Source organism: Melanerpes formicivorus, unplaced genomic scaffold, assembly GCF_026170545.1.
Source record: "Melanerpes formicivorus ecotype bairdi unplaced genomic scaffold, bMelFor1.0.p_v2 SCAF_7, whole genome shotgun sequence".
Classification (NCBI taxonomy): Eukaryota; Metazoa; Chordata; class Aves; order Piciformes; family Picidae; genus Melanerpes; species Melanerpes formicivorus.
This window is the reverse complement of record NW_027142359.1, coordinates 9,550,572-9,569,436: the sequence shown is the minus strand read 5'-3', so window position 1 is coordinate 9,569,436 and position 18,865 is coordinate 9,550,572. Positions and strand designations below refer to the sequence as shown.

The 18,865-nt window shown below is 41.1% G+C and overlaps 1 long non-coding RNA gene across 1 annotated transcript; it reads left to right on the top strand.

Moving 5' to 3' along the window:
* Window positions 1-2,846: 2,846 nt before the first annotated feature.
* Window positions 2,847-16,933, top strand: LOC137442336 (uncharacterized). The gene is made up of 4 exons (XR_010987639.1): window positions 2,847-4,552; window positions 10,535-10,606; window positions 11,103-11,194; window positions 16,854-16,933. It is a non-coding gene; the product is annotated as an uncharacterized lncRNA (long non-coding RNA).
* The last annotated feature ends 1,932 nt before the right edge of the window (window positions 16,934-18,865 follow it).

The following is an 18,865-nucleotide window of genomic DNA, read 5'->3' as shown; positions in this document are numbered from 1 at the left end:
GGCAGTTTGTTTTTTAATACAACAAAAGTTCCCAGGGTGCAGAGGGTAATTTCCAACACTTCTATCTATCTAAAACATTTGAAGTTCAAAGCCAAGTAGTCTGTGGAATGACTGCTACATGCTCTGAAATCTAAGTTCTTCCAAAACTGCTATCTCCTGATACGGAAACAATATGCTGTGGATTTCTGAGTGAGTGGCAAATTTCTCTAGAGTTTATCGGCGACAAGCAGAGTGGTGTTTGTATGCCTGTGCTGTGGATCCTGGACACAACCTTTTTATCAAAGAAATTGTAACCCAAAACTTCCTCTCTGTATAAAATAAGGCATCCTGGCAACCCAAAGCCAGAATAGTGTTGAAAAGATCTTAATGACTTAAATTTATGTCAAACTGGAAATTCCTGTGTGGCAACAGCACTTGCGGGACAGGATTTTATTTCAGTTTTCCTGTGGGAAAATTTGAACAGAACTTAGGAGGCACCTCAGGACTTGAAAAGTGGGCACTGTTGCAAGTTTGATAGAAGGTGTTAGCTTCTTCTTAGGTAACTAAATGAAATAAGGGACAGCTTCCACTATTCAGACCTCTTCATGGTGCTTCTCGACAAACTTATAAATCTTTTAAATTTCAGAACATTAAAAAACATGGTGCCAATGGCCTTTGAAGGCCATGTGGGACCTGGGAAAACTGAGCCTGTGAGGAGCATATACCCCCTCAGCCCCATGCCCTCCCTGTTCATAGAATCATGGAATCAATAAGGTTGGAAGAGACCTCAAAGATCATCAAGTCCAACCTGTCACCCAAGACCTCATGACTACTAAACCATGGCACCAAGTGCCACATCCAATCCCCTCTTGAACACCTCCAGGGATGGTGACTCCACCCCGGCACAGAGGAACCACTCTGGTTTCTCAGGGACAGCATTTAGTTGTTAAATTAGTTTCTCAAAGGCCGTTTCCCTCTTTTCCAGCCTGCTTCAAAATGACAGGCAGAGCCAAAATCCCATTCAATTAAAAGAAAGTGGAAAAGAAAGGCAAACTCCTAGCAAACAAACACAAACAGTTTGAAATTTTTACTTCAAAAGCACGGCAGCATTTTACCAGCAAGGACCGAATTCATTAACAGTGCCTCATTTGTGCTGCTACCATTACGAGTTTTTTAGTGTTATCACTCAAAAACATTTTAAAGAGCCAACTGTTCTACTGCTTTGAAATAGCTCTACCCAGGAGTGAATCTTTGTATTCATGCTCAGAATAATCAGTTCTTCCGTGTGGAAGCTATGGATGTTTATGCAAGACCATCAGTTGTCAAAAACAACTAAAAAATTACAAGCTTCCTTGTTCTAGACCACTTTCCTTTTTTATTCACTGTCTTCTTCCACATTTCCTTCTCTTATTTGTTCTCCAGCAGCAGCTACCATGGTCGGGTGCTGATATAAGACACACAGGCATGTATGTGTGCACACACATGAACAGGGACAAAAAATGAAGACCGGTATGCTTGTTACTTACCCTGTATATTACTCTCAGATAATTTTTTGTTTCTCCTTATCTCCTTTTCCTTTCCCTTCTTCCTTTATATCTGTCCCCATTCTCTGCTAACATTTTTAAAATGCTGTTAATTGCCCTGATGTTGTGAATCCAGGGTTAACTGCAATCCTCAACTGCTTTCCTTTCCAGTGTGTCTTGACACTGAGCACTGGCACTGCTTTTTGGGGTGCTGGAGCCAAAGGCAGAAGCCTGTAACCTCTGTGAAGTTGCTGTTAAGTCATTCTCTCCCAGTGAGATCCCAAATGAAGCTATTACTATAGTTTATTTTGTTTATGGTGACAGAGACCTATCCTAGAAGAATACTAAGACAGTGTCAGATGTGGGAGATGGAGTGAAACACATGCTTTTGTTCAGAAAGGTGAGAGTCCCACCAGAGCAGACTGTGCAGAAACACAAATTCAGATGAGCTCAATTGCCTGAGCATCTCTGGCAGCCGTTTAAGTCACTCTTCATGACTTTGGCACATGAGTGTTACACAGCCCTTAGGTCGGTGATGTGAGCAGACAGGGAGCAAGGAACATTCACATAGCCGTGCTGGCAAAGTTAACATCCCTGGTGTGATAAAATTGTTGTGTACATTTAAAAATACACTGCCAAACCTCTCAATCTCTAGAAAATTCCTGTCCAAGCCGCTCTGTAGCTCTTTTTTTTTTTTTTTTTTTCCCTGCCAGTTGTGGTCATTATGCTGAAGCAAGCTGAGAAAACATTGAAGCAATTTTTTTGTTTTTCCTTGGGATTAAAACAAAGAATAGAGGTAAGTGTAAAACTTAGATGTGGATGGAGATGCCATCCCAGCCCAATGCCACAGGTTTCATGGGCTTTCATTTCTGATTAGAGTGATACGAAAGACTTTTTGGTAAGTAGTCATGCATGTGGGTGCTCAAGTGAAGGGGTGTTGGGATATTCAGGATCACTGTGTAATATTTCCAGATGAAGATAACAGTAAACTCTGCGGGACTGGCTCCCCGTGGCTAGCAAACCAAAGGATCCAGAGGACAGGCTGTCCTGGTGTTGGCTGGCTGTGAGCTGCGAGCAGCAGCGCCGCTTAGCATGGCGAAAGGGCAGCCCTGTGCCCGTCACTAGGGAGCCTCCGGCACCTCGGCGCCTCCATCGCAGCGCCACGCGCGTCACCTAGCGGCCACTGGTGGCAGGCAGCGGCGCTCCCGGGACCCGCTCGGGCAGAGCCAGGGGCTGCGGGCAGAGCCAGGGGCTGCGGGCAGAGCCAGGGGCTGCGGGCAGGGCCTGTCTGTGCACGGTGAGGACAGGTGGCGCACAAATAATGCACACAGCCGATGCCCGGCGGCTTTTAAGAGGGTCTTTGCGGGCAAACTCACTGCTACAAATTGTCGCTTTCTGTTCTGTCAGCTATTTCCCCTTTTCATATCTCTGATGTAAAACTCTGTTTGCTTTCCACAAGTCTTCTGGACTATCTTGATTAGCTGCCTAATTAGAGATGGAGAAATGGGTCCTAAGTTACAGTCCCCCTCGCCCCCAACACACTTAACTGTATTTCCACTAGTCACATTGGCTGTGTTAGTAAGAGGTTATGACACTCTGACAGCACACAGTAAGACAAAGGTAAAGTGTTACTTTAAAATCTCTTTTGTTACTCGCTTGCTTTTTACCAGCTTAATAAAGATACTGGAAGTGGGAGGCAGGGAGCCTGCATTTCAAAATGATAGCCTCCTAAAATACAGAACTGATCCACAGAAAAACAAGTGAAATAACAAACCACCCTGCACCTCAGTTGTTAAACTGCTGCTGTCAGTCAATGTAATTTTCACAGCTAACAATAAAAATGTTTTGACACGCCATCTTGTACATACTTCAACAGTAGTTACCTAACAGGAAATTTCAGAAACAGAAATATTTCTTTTTCTGCCTCTCTCAGAAACATGGAAATTTCAATATGATAGAAGTCCCCTTGTAAAGGACACCAGAGAAACTCTGTAAGTTGTATTGTACAGAACAGTCATGTACAATACAACCCTTATATTTCATAGTAAAACCCACCTTATCACCAGGGACAGAAGGCTTGCACAAATACCGCCAGACCAGACAGTGCTTGTAATTGGAAATTTAGGATCTCCCAGTTGCCTTTGGTTAGTTAAACTCTGTTGAGGCTCCAGCCAGAGCAGGAGGAGGAGGTTTGTTTTGGATAATTACAGAGCTATTGGGTGCCCAGCTTCTGTTTAGCCCCATAGACATTAAACTGCGTCTGGCATGAGCAGAGTCTGACACAGTGATTGTACCCACAACTCCTCCATTCGCAGCTCCAGAAGGCAACTGGAACCACATCAGCCTTCACAGTCACTTCAGCTGCGTTTGTGATGCAGCTGGACTACACACAAGAGCTCTGCTGATCCAGGCTCTTCACCACACTCCTGATTTTGAAAGTCGTGCAGGGATGTGGTTTTGTCTCCGAGTGTAAGAGATCTGTAAATGATTTGAAGGTTCAGAGTTCAGGGGTGGTTTGGAAAAACAGCCGCTGGGCTGCAATGCCTGTGGGGGAGCTGTCTGGTTACATAGGGTGTCCCTGGGTATTTCTGGCATTTCACCTCCTGACTGAAGTCAGGAAAACCCAAAGAAAGAAAAAAAAAGGGAAAAAAAAAAAAAGGAAAAATACATCCAGACACTTCTAAACTTGGAAACCAGGTTCCTAAAATTTAGTCAAAGGCAGAGGTCAGTTCTTGGTTTACCTACCCATCCCTCTTTGGACTAGAAAATAGTGCAGTTTCCTTTAACACATCAGATAAGCAGCATAAATAGCCACCCAGGAATCACAGCTATGACTAATTCCCATTCATTAGGCATGTGTAACAGAAATAGCTATGTGTTTGACTCCTCATTAATTACAGTCAAATGTCACATGTGTCCAGGTCTGCTTCCATAACTCCATGTCATCATTCTGCAGTCTGGTACCAGCTGGAGGAGATGAGAAAGTCTGCGGGCATCCCTCTGCAGCTGTGGTTCCTGGGAACTTAAGGGGAGAATGTGGGCTTCTTGGGGTAAGATACAGCCACTAATTTTGCTACTGGCATAACATCTTGTGTCTGAGGTGCAATTCCCAGATGACTTTCCTAAGCTCTCACATTGCAAATACTCCTGGGGAGTTTTGTAATTCACTTCAGCTGTGTATGTAAACACTGCTTAATGGATGTCTTTAATGCTGGCTTCCTGCTTCCAGGATTTTCACTCTGGTCACTGCTTTGGTGCTGGATCTTTCCTTGGGGCTGTGCACAGGTTGCCACACAGCTGAGGGCAGGGGAAACTCTGCCATTTCAGTTCAAGGTGGTTACAGATTTTTGACTGAAACTTTTTTTTGTTTTTCTTTTTTTCTTCTTAAAGAAAACACTGAGTCACAAAAACTGAAACTTGCTGTTGAGGGGAAAGTTTCCCGAGCAGGATGGAGTTTCTGAATATAGGAAAAAAATTAAAATATTCAGTGATTAGGACACTTGCTTGTGTAAGCCCTGTAGTGAGCAAAGCACAGTGAGTTGTGAAGTAATAATTACTGAGAGGGAACGACACAGGGCAAGGATTTGAACCTGCTTTATAGACTAGTTTCCCTGCTAATGCCAACCTATTTTGTAGAGTTCATTAAAAATTCAGGAAGTCAGGGAGGTGATATTTGTAAGCCAGCAGTTACAGCAGCTGTGTGAGCTAGGGACCAGTCCTGCTTGAGCTCTTGATTTCAGGTGGTCAGAGGAAAGACTTGTATGAAGGTATCTCCTGTGCAATGAATGTAAGGTTGCTCGCTGTTCATCATGACATAGTGGCAAACTCAAATGCCTCAGCTTGTGGTTTTTTTTTCTGTGATGCAGGTTTCCTCATTTCTACCTAACTCAGAGTTATAGAGATTAGTAGAATTAAAATTTGGGACATCTATTTTTTGTGTCATTTTCCTTTCCTCCATCTTTCCTGCTTTTAAATGCTTCACTGTGCATTCCATAATTGTTCTGAAAGGACTAATTCTGTTTTACTTCAAAACTAAAACTGGTGGGAACCCAGGATGCCCCAAAAGTAATTGTATTAACAGAAAGTGGTGATGTGAGTTCAAGGGGAAGTGCAGGACCTGAGTGTTCATAATACCATCAGCTATGTCATGAAAACAGATGTGCTGTGCTGCTCCTTTCTGCATAGGGGGAATAGTCTCAAGATCAGGGTCTACTCTGAACAGCTTGACAAAGGCTTTTGTCCCATTCTTCTTACTTCCTACCTTTCAGAAGGGATCATAGCCTTTTTTTTTTTTTCTTTTTTTTAAACATCCTACTTGGTTTTCTGGTCACTGTGAAAAACCTTCAGAAGTTCTGTAGAAATTCTGCCTGGTTTAAAAGAAGGAAAAAAAATCACAACAAACCAGCAACAACCCCAAATGAAAGATACACTTCTGTCCTCATTGTGAACTGTTGGAGGCATAAGTGAGCCTAATGAGGTGCTTTAACATGCCACACCAATCAGACCAGTACTCTGCCAGCTTTGGCTTAGGACAGAGAGCAGTGGTGGTCTCTGCTCTGTGCTTTAGTGCCCATCAATAATAGCTTGCACACAGGAGGGAAGAGCACTGAGAGGAGCAGCTTGGTATTGCTGGACACACAGCTACCTGCTGTCATCAGTTCCTAATGATCAGTGTAACATGTTCAGTGTTAGCTCTTCAGGTGATGGGCTGAACTAAATAATGGCAGAAGCACAAGGGGCAGGGGCATCACCCAGATTCCTGCTTGTGGAATTTCATCTGCTGGACTTTGTGGGTGGCTCAGTGAGTACTACAGAGGAAGCTAAGGTCAGTTTTTAGCAATCATTTTAAGTTATGCTGTTCAAGGCTTGTGCCAGAGCTTATTGTTACTCTAATGAATACTGTAGAGAATGCACACGCACATGAATGTGATTTATTAGGAAATCAAAAGATAATGCACACTTACAGCTGATAATAAAAAACATAACTGATGTTTCTGTTGACAGAGAAGCCCTTTACAAGTGCTGAGCTTCAGAAGAATTCAACAGATTGGCTAGTCCTGCCCCCAGCAACTCAGCTCAAGGCCCTCTTTTGACTCTACCATTATACCCTGCCTAACCTGCTGTACCCTTAGGGAGGTGGCACACACAGCCCAGCAGTCACCCTTCTGTATTGGCTTAAAGCAGCAGGACTGTGTGCTGTTGTGCTGGGCTTTGTTTCACAGAGGCAGGCTCTCTATTTAAACCGTATGTTGAATTATAACCATGTAAGTAGGAGGAAAACTAAAACATATTTCACTGGCTTCTAGAAAAGCTCTGAATGCATGCCATTTTTATCAAGGTTTTATGTGCCCTATCCAAACACCAAACAATTGTGCTGTACCATCAGATTTAAAGTGAGCTGTTGTATTACATCTCTAGAGGTGACTACAGCAATGGCAGTGTGAACAGTTTGTAGCCCCTGTCTCAGGACTGAAAACTGATGCTTAGAGATGAGATTTTGGGTAGCGGAGAAAGGTTGCTAAGATTAGAGCTGGACGTCTGATTTTTCAGAGGTATGATGGGTGATTTCTAGCAAGTCTTAAAGCTGCTCAGGATGAGCTCTCAGGATTCAAGTAGCAGCAACACAAAGCGCTACTATATTTTTCTGATGAGTTAATGTGAGTTTTGCAAGCTGGAACTGCTGGTGGAATTAGGGCTGACATCTTCCCCAAATGACTGTTTGCAGGTGTACCTGTCTTCTGTTAATTAGGTAGGGTTCATGGCTAGAAACCTGAACTAAGTGGTGTGAGGAGCATGGTGTGCTATTGCTGGGCCAGAGCACAACAGATGTCTGTGCTTGGATCACAGCTGTAATACTGTACCTGGCCTTGATCACATTACTGAAGCTCTGTGTGCTTACCTCTCTCTTGGAACGCGGGAATAAGTTGTATTATCCTACCACAGAGCAGTACTACAATAGGCTAGTAGCTCAAGTGGGTTATATATGTGAAAATGTACTAAGCTGCTCAGCAAGCTCCACTAAATCATTGGGTTTTGGGCCTGAGTTTATCTAAAACCACTAACTAAATTCCACTGTTACAATTGGGATGGATCTGTGTTCTGGCCCTCCTTTAACTTTGCAAGTCTGTGGGAAGGAAATGGCTTCTAACATATGTGCCAAGCTTGGCAGCACTTTCACCAGGAAAGGAACCAAATTGTCAGAAATTCTGCCAGTTTGGGGAAGAGATTGTGAGCTTTTGCTGTCTTCAAATCAGAAATGAAGTTTAGCCTCAGCTTTTACTTCAGTCTGATTTCAATGCAAATATTAGCTTCACACACTTCAATTTTGACTATTCATAATAAAAAAAACAACAGGTAAAGCAATACAGAAACAGGAAGCAAAGGGCTGGTTTGCAGAAAAAAATCCTTATGCTAGAGAAGTGAGGGAGCCTGACAGACTTAACTCATGGTGTTCACTCTTACTCAGCTGTAGTGAAGACAGATTAAAGATAAATTACTCAGTGAGCAAATGTCTTGTTTCCTCTGTGACTCCACCTCTTTCGGGCATCCTGCCCTGTCCCCACCCCTTGCACTTGTCTGCATGTCTTAATAGCAGTATTCATGCAGCTGGTAATTTATGTGTCTGAGAGAGGAGATTTACACAGACCCTTCCCTTCAGTTATTCAGAAAATCTGAGATACAGCATGTACACAATTTGTTAGGTCTCAAACTCTAACTTAAAAAAAATCACAAATGTCTTGAGGGTTGGGCCTGAGTGGGAGAAATTTTAAAAGGACTAACTTCAACTAGAAGTTAGTGTCTTGGTCTGGAGGGAGGAGATAGACTTGATTCTTTTTGAACATTCCCATGTTCTGAAATTAAAGGTACAAACGAGGCCAAATATCAGAATAAAGTGGATGAAACAGAAAAAGGGAGAGAGACAGAGGGAAAAAATTGGAGAGGGAGAAAGCAGGAAACGAATTACATTACCACACGGTAAAGGTGATTTTATCTTTGTTGATTCACATCAAGAGAGACAGGAGTTAGTCTCTTACAGTTGTTTCTTACGTACTTGCTTTATGCCTAGTTACGGGAATTTGCCTTCCAAATAAATACAATGCCTATTGTAACACAAGCACACAGTCATTTTGGCTTTGAGTGAGGCAGCTCTGTGTTCTGCTCGGGAAGACAGACGGAGCTGATCCAGTTACTGAAACCTACTTGATTCCCTCGGTGTCTCGTGTCGTAAACACGAATTGTTAATTTCATATTACTCATAACAGGCACACTGCGAATGTCTGCAGGGTTTGTGGGGTATCAGTTACCAATGTGATTATACCAGCCATTCCTCAGGACTGACACCAGTTTCAAATTAGAAGCTGACAGGCCTCACCTGCTCCCGAGTTCACTGACAGGTCGCCTTCTTGTCATTTTGGCTGTCCCCCTCATCCAAATGACATCTGTGTCCATAAAGGGGCAGCGAAGGACTGGAAGTTGTTAGAATTGTTGAAGAATAAGGTGTCATCTACTCCAATAATGGAGTGCTCAACTTTGGCCTTTCAGATAGCTTGATGTTTGCAGCACCTGACAATGTTTCCTGATATAAGAATAGCTGGTTCAGAGGAGCAGCAGTTGTTCCCTCTTCTACCCATGGATGCTAGGCATTCAGCTCAGCCCTAGCTACAGGGTATAGAAAACCCCAGAGACTTGAGCAAAGGGCTTGTGAAAAGTGCCTTTACTTTTATACATCTAGAACAGGACATGAGGACAAATAAACCTCCCTTTCAGAGGCCCTTGTTATACAGCTATATTTTTAAACAAACAATATGCAAAAGAGGTAAATATTGTCCAACAAACAACTGGGGAAAAAAAATCTTTGACTTTTACAATGCATTGGACATTTGTATTAATTTGTTTGCAAGCCATTTTTGTAGATGCAAACCACATTTTTATTTGGAAATGTCCTGACTCTAGAGAATTTTTTTCTTCAAAATAGAAGATTCTTCATGTTCTCGCATGTTAGTGGAGTTGAGCTAGGTCAATCCAGTTGCTATATGCTTCCTCCAAACTAGGAAGATGGGAAGACTTTGAGATTAGCTTCTATTTCTGTCATTAAACAAATGGAAATGTCAGATTCAGTCAGATATTGCAGGTTAAAGAGTTGGGCTCCCTAGATTTCAAGTTTACTAAATCATCCTGTAATATATGTGTGCCATCTATGGAACAGTTGTATAGCTGCCTTCTAAAGGCTTGGGGTTTACAGGAAAATCAAGTAAATGCATGTAAATAACCCCAGTGAAGCCACCTGGCCTGTTATTGCTGTATGGAGAGAGGAAGGTCTCTGATTTGTGGGACGGTACATGCTCATGTACACAAGGCCAGTGGGAAGAGTATGCAAACATATTCCTGAGAGGATATCCAAGGATAAACAAGATGTTGAATAATGCTTTGCCAAATGAAGGGCTCACAGCAGGCAAAGAAAATATCTTTGTTTCCCCCTTAATCTAGACCTTTCTGTTCTCTCTCATGCACTGCATCTAGCAGAGCAATAAGGACGTTCAGTTATCGTGGTTGCCATCATTCTCCGAAATCTGTCCTTGATTGTATTTTCTGCACCAGGAGCTACTATAGTATTGTGATTTTATCTATATCAAATAATCCTAAGGCCAGATTTCTGATGGTGTAAAGAAGCATGACTTGGTAAAGAAAATGCTGATTCACACCATCTGAGTGCCTGATTCTTAATATAAAGGGGAACATGCTATGAGAGAGTAAATGGAAGAACACATTTGTTATAGAAACTCAGGTCAGCAGCACGGAGTGTCCCCCACAGCATTTGGCAGGAAAAAAATATAGCTAGGGTAGATTTACAGAAGCCACCACTTTTTTTTTTTTTTTTTTTTTTTTTTTTTTTTTAAATGATCTGGATATTGATCATTTTTAATCTTCTTCTCAGAACAACCAGAAGATCTATTATAGCTTGAGCCAGCCATGAAAAGCAGGTCTGTTCTTTAACCTGCCCCAATTCACTTGGACATATTTTATATCTCCAGGGATTCAGCCACGAAGTCCATTAGAGCATCAGATGCAGTGAGGTCAAATCAATTGTCCATACTGCAGACAAGGTAACCATCATTTACTGTAATTCTCCCCCGTCATGGTAGAGGAGAGGAAAGGTTAAAAGCTGTATTACCATGAGGCTGTCTCATTTATCTTTCAGTATATTAGTAATACCTAAACATTGCTTAAAGAACTGAATGTACAATCTTAAATCTGCATTAATCTGGATGTAATGGTTGCATTGCTAAATCAAGAGATTTGTGAATGATTTTATCTTCAGGGGGCGATGAAAAATAAACACCACTTCTAAAATCAAAAGCAAAAAAACCTTATAGTGTCATGTCTGACACAACACATCCAAAGCTATACCAAATGATCATCTCAGGATGGCCTGAATGAATGATACTTATCCTTCCCTATACACAGATACATTTACCTACCAAGAAATTTGCTGTCACCTCTTGAAGCTGGAGATGCCCCAACAGTCCAAAAACAAGAGGAAGTAAATTCAGGATGTGTATTTTGCACTGTAAATCAAGTCCTTATGTGTTTGCACTCTAGGATGGGCAATAATAATTGACTGAAGCAATCACTGCTGTGGGAAAACAAACGTCCTGCTGGTGTTGTATCTGAAGGTCAAGCCTGATGACATAGTAAGTACCTGAACTCTCACTGACTCCTGGGGAGGCAGCGGGCACTGAGCACCTCCTGAAGCTTGCCTGGCAGGGACAGATTTACACAGCCGCTGGGGCTGGGGGTGAGGATGCTTTTTCACTCCCACCTCCCTCTTTTGGGTCTGCAAAGTCATTTATTTCCATTACAGTGCCATAGTATCACTCTGACTTCTGTGCCCCTTTCCTTAACTGCATGAAACCAGAGAGAAACACAGTCCTGTGCCAGGGGCTGTGTATTCCTGTTCTTCTGAACAATTGCACTGTGGTCCTGATTAATGTTGCATAAGCTGATGAGCATGTAGGGGGACTGTTTCCACCCCTGGCATACGTGTGTGAGCTATGGTGCAGTGGCCCAGTACTTGCAGGACTTCTCTATTGAAGTGGGAAGCGATTAACAAAGCTCAAATTCATTCACTTGACTTGCCTAGTTGTCTTTTTTAGGTTAATCCTTTCTCTTTCCCTGGATTTCTTTAATCCTGAGCTGTTTTCATTATGAAAGCGATTGAATGAAGGAGTTGCTGAGGTTCTTCCATATTCCAGAAATCTTTTCCTGGCTGTAGAAAGGAGGAAGAGGAGAGGCTGAGGGAGCTGGGATTGTTTAGCTTGGAGAAGAAGAGGCTCAGGGAAGACCTCATTGCTGTCTACAACTACCTGAAGGGAGGTTTGTAGCCAGGTGGGGGTCAATCTGTTCTCCCAGGCAACCAGCAACAGACACAGTCTCAAGTTGTGCCGGTGGGGTTCAGGCTGGGTATTAGGAAGAAGTTCTGCACAGAGAGAGTGATTTGCTATTGGAATGGACTGTGTAGGGAGGCTGTGGAGTCACTGTCCTTGGAGATCTTCAAGAAAAGACTGGATGAGGCATTTAGTGCCATGATCTAGTTGATTGGATAGGGCTGGGTGATAGGTTGGACTGGATGATCTTGGAGGTCTCTTCCAGCCTGGCTGATTCTATGAAATGTCTTTTTTTTTGCGTGTTTCAGAGCCCAGGCTGCTGAGCAAACATAGACATGTATTTAAAATAGAGCCAAAGTAGTAGCAAATAGAAGATAGTCAAACACTCTTATTCTAGAACACATGTGGTTGGCATCTGTTCATGATATTCTTTCTGGGACACAATGGGATGAATTTAGTAGGATTGCAAGAGTTGGTGTAGGTTACAGATTAATAAATGTTTTTATTACAAAACGTATTTTTAAGGTTCTAGTTAGACTTTAATGCCCAGCACAGTAAATTCTAACTTCAGATAATGTGTGTATTCAGTAACCATAAAAAGAAACTAGTAAAAGTTTTGTGTGTGCTGAAGGAGAGATAAATGTGCTTTAGATTAGATGTTACATACCATTTGCTTGACTGCTTTTCCTCTTCTGGTCCCTCTTTTTTATGATTTACCTCAACACAGGCTATGTATGGCTCCTTTTTGCTTAGTCTGTATTGCCCATCACCTCTGAATTCAAGCCTGTGACTGTCTATTCACAGGTCGTTGGCTTATCTTCACAACAGTACGGCCTGGCCTTGTGCCACTGAATCTATCATCTCACCACTATAAATATATACTGGGCAATACTTTAGAAAATTAAGAACAAAACCAGCTGAAGCCATTTTTCCTTTTAATATAGAAATTCAGAAATAAACAAGGGGAATGTAAAGCTGAGAAATAAATTAATCCAAATCTGCAAAGAAATGAAAAAAGATGCTTTCCTTCACAATAGCACAAATTTAGGCCTGCATGCAGCTTGCATAGGCTGTTGTTTTCCTTGTTCTGAAGCTCACAGTTTAGGGAATGGTAATCCAGCGAATGGTCTGCTGGGTTATTTAACTGAAAGCAGAGTCTCAAAAAGATCAGACAAACTTTGCTCTTCTTTGGCTCCAATGGATGTTGCCGGCCTTATTGAAAGAGTACTGAACTTAATAGAAAGGTTTTGGATCTGGAAAAAAACCCTTCCTGAAATCAACGAGAGAAAGAGCATTAAAGGTTAACATTTCCTTCTGGCCCTGTTCTCCGTGTATACAAACATTGGCTCTGTAACGCCTAGTCATTTTTTTAAGATCGATAAGACAAACCTAAATTGTGCAATGGATGTGTTTACTATCCGTTGTATTAGCACTACTGGCCAGATCAGGCTTTCTGAAAAATAAGTGTTTGATTTTACAATAATTCCAGCCTGTGCAGCAAACAAATGTGTTTGTAAGGAAATCTGTTTAACCAGGAAAATCACTAAGGAATTCCTCAAGAGTTATATATAGGTCTTAGTTAACAGACTTCCTTAAAGAACTCCTTTTTCTATGTCTACAGCAATTAAAATAAAAGCTGTCCTTTGAGTATTTGATGTTGGCAAGATGCATTTAGTTTAATTTTCTCCAAATGCTAAAGAGATTGCTGCAGTTGTGGGGAAGTGAATGTGAGACAGGGTCAGATTCTCTGAGTTTGACACAAGGTAATAGTCTCAAGCAGAGCTTTCTGATTCTCCTGGTCACTCAGAGGGAGTCTAGTAATTACCTGCTTTTTGGGTCAGTAGTGGGTGTCCTGGAAGCTGAGTTAATGGCATGACAGCTGTGGCATTGCAGAGGACATTGGTGTAGTGCTTTAGGAATCAAATTCCCCTCTAGGTAAGCAAAAAAGGCAATCCTGATTACAAAAAATGGTGAAATTAGACAGAACTGCTCTGAAACATTCATGAAACAAGTGGAAGAGAAGTGCCCTTCTGAGCAAGTCTTAGCCCGGGTGCAGTTTGGGTTGTGTCGCAGCATGACTGTTTCACATTAAAGATCAAGCACAAAAGCTCTAGCAGGAGGTTACCAACAGACTATTTTATTTTGAAAAGCAGCTTGCTCTGTTGAAATTTAAATTCTAATTAATGAAAGACATCTTGCATCTATATAAAAACCTTTCCTACAGTGCTATAGGCCACCAGAGAAGACTCTGTATGGCTCTTTATTTCCTCCTCTCTTTATATATATATATATATATATATATATATATATATATATATATATATATATATTTTTTTTAACCAAAAAAAAAGGAATGAAAATTAATAACTATCACATGCTTGGAATTTCTTGGCATTTACAGATAATCTCAGGCTAACATGGAAAGTTTGGGAGGTTCTCTGTGTAGGTATGTTCCTCCACAGAATGCTTTTTTAGTGATTCATTTTTGCCTTGTGCTGAAGTCCCTTCTACTTGCCCCAGTCTACAATATATCATCCTCCAATATGTCACTGGGAAGCCTTATTTATAGCAGATTATCTAATAGCGTTTTCTGTTTAAATCTTTTGATTTCGTGCTCTCTGATGTCCAAGTTGAGTGAATCACAGAAGAAAGTTGGGGCCCTCTACCTTTCATGAGAGCATTTAAGCCTTTTGACTCTGAGACAACAGACGCAGAACATAAAAAATCTATGTTGGCTATGCAGTTTTCTGATGGATATTTCTGCTGAGTTCCTGATGTTCAAACCATGAAAAAGGCACTAGCGTCTGTGACCAGATGAAAACCACCTACCTTAAAATGGACACACATACAAAACAAATCAAAATGATTAATTAAACCTTTTAGTATTCTCTTTGGGGTTGGATTTTGGGCTGAAATTTGTTACAAAATCTCTTTGAAGGCTGAGGGGAAGGCATGGCAACCAGGGCAGGAAGGTTCTTGCTTTGCACAGATTCATCTGCCCTGCTCATGAATTTATTAGTTAACAACTGCCTTAGACAATGGTAAAAATCATCCAAAACAGTAAGAGAGTGAAATCCTGACAGATCTTAACAGGTTCAGTTTAAACCAAATTGTCAGATCAATACAAGGGCAAAATTTACCAAGATTTTGAAAAACAGAGAAGCAGTAGAAGCATTTCCATCAATCAGAGTAAAAAAAAAATCCATTTGATTTTGTCCTCCATGTACTCATTTCCAGCTCTGAATTCGGTGTTAATATAATCTGCTGTTGGACAGAAATCTGAATGAGAAATTTCCTTTAAACAAAAGTGAATTTAACTAATTTATTTTCATTACTAAAGCTGATGAAAATGTGAGCTGTGTGACAGGGAAAAGTTAGATTACTGAAACAGGAAACATTTCTATAAAAAACTGTAAAACATTGGGAAAAAACCCAAGGAAATTAGATGGAAAGATATCCTTTTTCAGCACAGTGTGGGATTTAACATTAATCTTCTTTGTCTGTGATCTAAAAACTGTATGTTTCCTCATAGTCAGAACTTTGCTACATTACCTCATTTTTGCCCAAGAAGCCAAACTACCAGATTTTTGGAGACTGCCAGCACTTTATGTGTATATATACACATATAAAAATATGACAATTAATTCTTTACTAATCATGACCAGATCTCCAAAGAACTCATCAAGAACTTTAATTATTGAAAATACCTCGTTAATGATTTACAATATACCTGAAGGAATATTGAGGATTTGTAAATATGACCTCCCTTTGCAAGATTTGTCTCTCTTTTGGCTTTTCTTCCTGAGCCTTTGCTACAAATATCTTTAAATCTCCATGAAAGAAGCCAAAGAAATGGAACACGTGTTTGTAGTAATATTAGTCATCTTACTAATGGATATTCTATAGCTTGTCCTTTTTTCCACTTCCTTTTACTAGGTCCTTTCATAACTCAGTCAGACAGGCTCTTAAATACCCTTTAGTTGGAGCCAAGGGGGCTTACAAATGGAATTTATACAGTAGTTGATGATTTAAATGGCAATCCCCCCCAAACCTGGTGCTTTTGTAAAATGTAAATCTGTCTGGATGGCATTAATGAAGGTTCTTGACTACAGTAGAAACTCTTCTGTTTTTAAGAAAAGGTATTTATTTATGAGCTTCACCTCTTCTTTTAAAAAATTACATTGGAAACCAGGTTTTTGTCCAGTGGACATTGTGACATTTAAGGATCTTGGCAGTGGTGAGACATCATGACCACCACACTGTCAAGACAGACAGTGCAATGGGAGGAATCCCAAGGAAGAGTAGGTTTATCTTAACCCTGAGACTGAGAAACTTCTCCCTTTAAAAACAATTTAAACCTTAAAAGCAAAGGTTCCAAAGGGCAGCTACATATTACAGCTAAACCTTTGCCTATGAATAAAAACTTTGCTGTTCCATTCTGCCTGTGTGGAAATCAGTCATGACAACTTTGCCTTAATTTATAACATCTCTAAGATTGACAGGTGAAACCAGCTTGGCTGCATTTGGGAAAAGCTGAAGCCATCTGATGGTGAACAGGTTGAGTGTCAATTTGTGGATAAAGCTATCCTGGTGCATATTGTCAAGTTGTTTATTAGCGGGGTCATAACTTGAGGAGCTATAAGGTTTCACTGATCTACTCCCTGCATAAATTTCAGCAGTTATTGCTCATTGAAGGTCTTAAATGAGAATTGACTGACCCATACTGGTGGCTAAGTCTCATTTTTCCAAAGGAAGGTGACAATGCCTGTGTAAAATGCTATGGGAGGGACAGACTTATTTTATTTATTGCAATTGTGAGATCTACCAGTGTCTACTCCTTTTCTTTTGAGTTCAGGGTATCTGAGAAGTCTGGAGTAAAGCACTGGTGATGTTGGGGTTTTCATCCTGCTCTGTTTAGCACAGATTATGCGCAAGTGTGCTTGAGGAGCTCCTATTGGTATTTCAGATCTCTCAAGGCATCACTGACTACTCCAGATACTGCTGCTATACCTAGCATCTGTTTTAGAAGGAGACAGAGTTTCTTCCAAGTTTTACTTTTTTAATGGGGAGAAGTCCTAGAAAGCTTCATCAACCTGCAAGATCTAATAAGATTCAAACTGGATTCCACTTCCCCTCCTTGTTATGTTCAATCTATTGTAACTACATTGGAAGTCTTCAAAGAGAAGGCAGAGTCCACTGAGCTTACTGGTTCTGATTCACATACCTGCTAGTTTGGAAATAAATACTGATAGATGTCTTATTTTCCAGATAAGTATTTGAATTAAACATGGTTTCTGTCTTGTTTCTACTTCTTGTCTTCTTTGGTGTGTGAGGGAGAGAATGTGAACAAGACAAAGACATCTCTAAATAGAAATGGAATATTCCTTCGTGACCAGAGCAGAGATTGCTAACTTTTTCTAGGTATGCAATTTCGTTGATGTGACCGTTCCTTACTTTCCAAATCTTTTGGCTTTCAAAGAATAAGGAGACTTTATCGGAGATACTCCAGATGCTCTATTCTCCATTAATATCCATAAAAACTTCTGCTGTGGATTTGCAGGTTTGAATTTTCATTTGCTCTTTCTCATCCACCTTTGAGATAAGCTGTGTCATTTTCTTGTTACTATGGTGCTGCTACCAGGCCATGGGGAATGTGCTCTTGAAGAAAAACAAATTGGTTATTCTAACAGCGATCAGCAGGAGCTGGAGTAAAGGATCTAACAATTTCTTAGAGTGTGGTGTTTTGCATAACAGATGTAACCCCAGACTTAAACATTATTGGATTCTGTATACATGAAGAAAATGAACATTGTCTTGGAAGTGTAGAATAATGCGTTTGCATCCAGTCCAATTTCACTGACTTCATATTCTTGATGGAGAAAATAGTCAGGTGCCCTGCAGTTCTGCAATTTCCCAGCTCCAGAGAACAGCAACTAAGGACCTATTAGACTAGTCCTGGGAAGGCTGAATGCCTTGTCAGTTGAAACATCACACCGGAGTTATAGTATTTTGAGAGCTATACTGTACAGAATTGTTTTGCACTAAAAAGACACACTCAATACCTCATGTCTTGCTTGCTCCCAGTGAGTTGTTTGATCATCAAGAAACCTGTTGAAGTATGCTCTTTTCTGTGCTATTGTGCTAGGAGGACTCCAGAGACTTTACTCCATTTCATCATCCTTATCGGCCAAGGCACAGACTTTTTTGGATGACTCCTGTGTTTGTTGGATACAAATCTATATGCACCCCAGTTATTCACTATGATCACACCTTTTATGCAGAAAACAGGCTTTTATTCTCCCTAGAGATATTCCTTGCTGATATCCTCACCATGGTCAGCACTTGGCCTTGCTGCAGTTTGCTTTCATACTGCTAGAATGTATCTTCAGGTTTCACTGAGAGATTATGAGATAATGGGATACTTGGGTAAGCCTTTAAATTAAGATGACAGGTTGAGGGAGCTGGAGTTGTTCAGTCTGGAGAAGTGGAGGCTCCAGGGAGACCTAATAGCAGCCTTCCAGTACCTGAAGGGGGCTACAAGCAGGATGGAGAGAGACTGTTTACAAAGGTCTGTGGTAAATGGTAATGGGTAATGGCTTCAAACTAGAAAAGAGCAGATTTAGATTGGACGTTAGGAACAGGTTCTTTACTATGAGGGTGGTGGAATACTGGAACAGGTTGTCCAGGGAGGTGGTCGGGGGCCCACCCCTGGAGATATTCAAAGTGAGGTTCAACAGGGCTTTGGGCAAACTGATCTAGTTGAGAATGCCCCTGCTGACTGCAGCAGGCATTGGACTAGATGGCCTTCAGAGGTCCCTTCCAACCCAGACTATTCTATGATTCTATGATACAGAGTGCTATGCCTGCTTCCTTTTGCTTTCTCCACTCCCTTGATCATGTCAGCTTCCGGTTTTAAAATGATGATGTATTTTAGGTCAGTATTACCAAAGCCTGATGCAAACATAATTATATTAATAC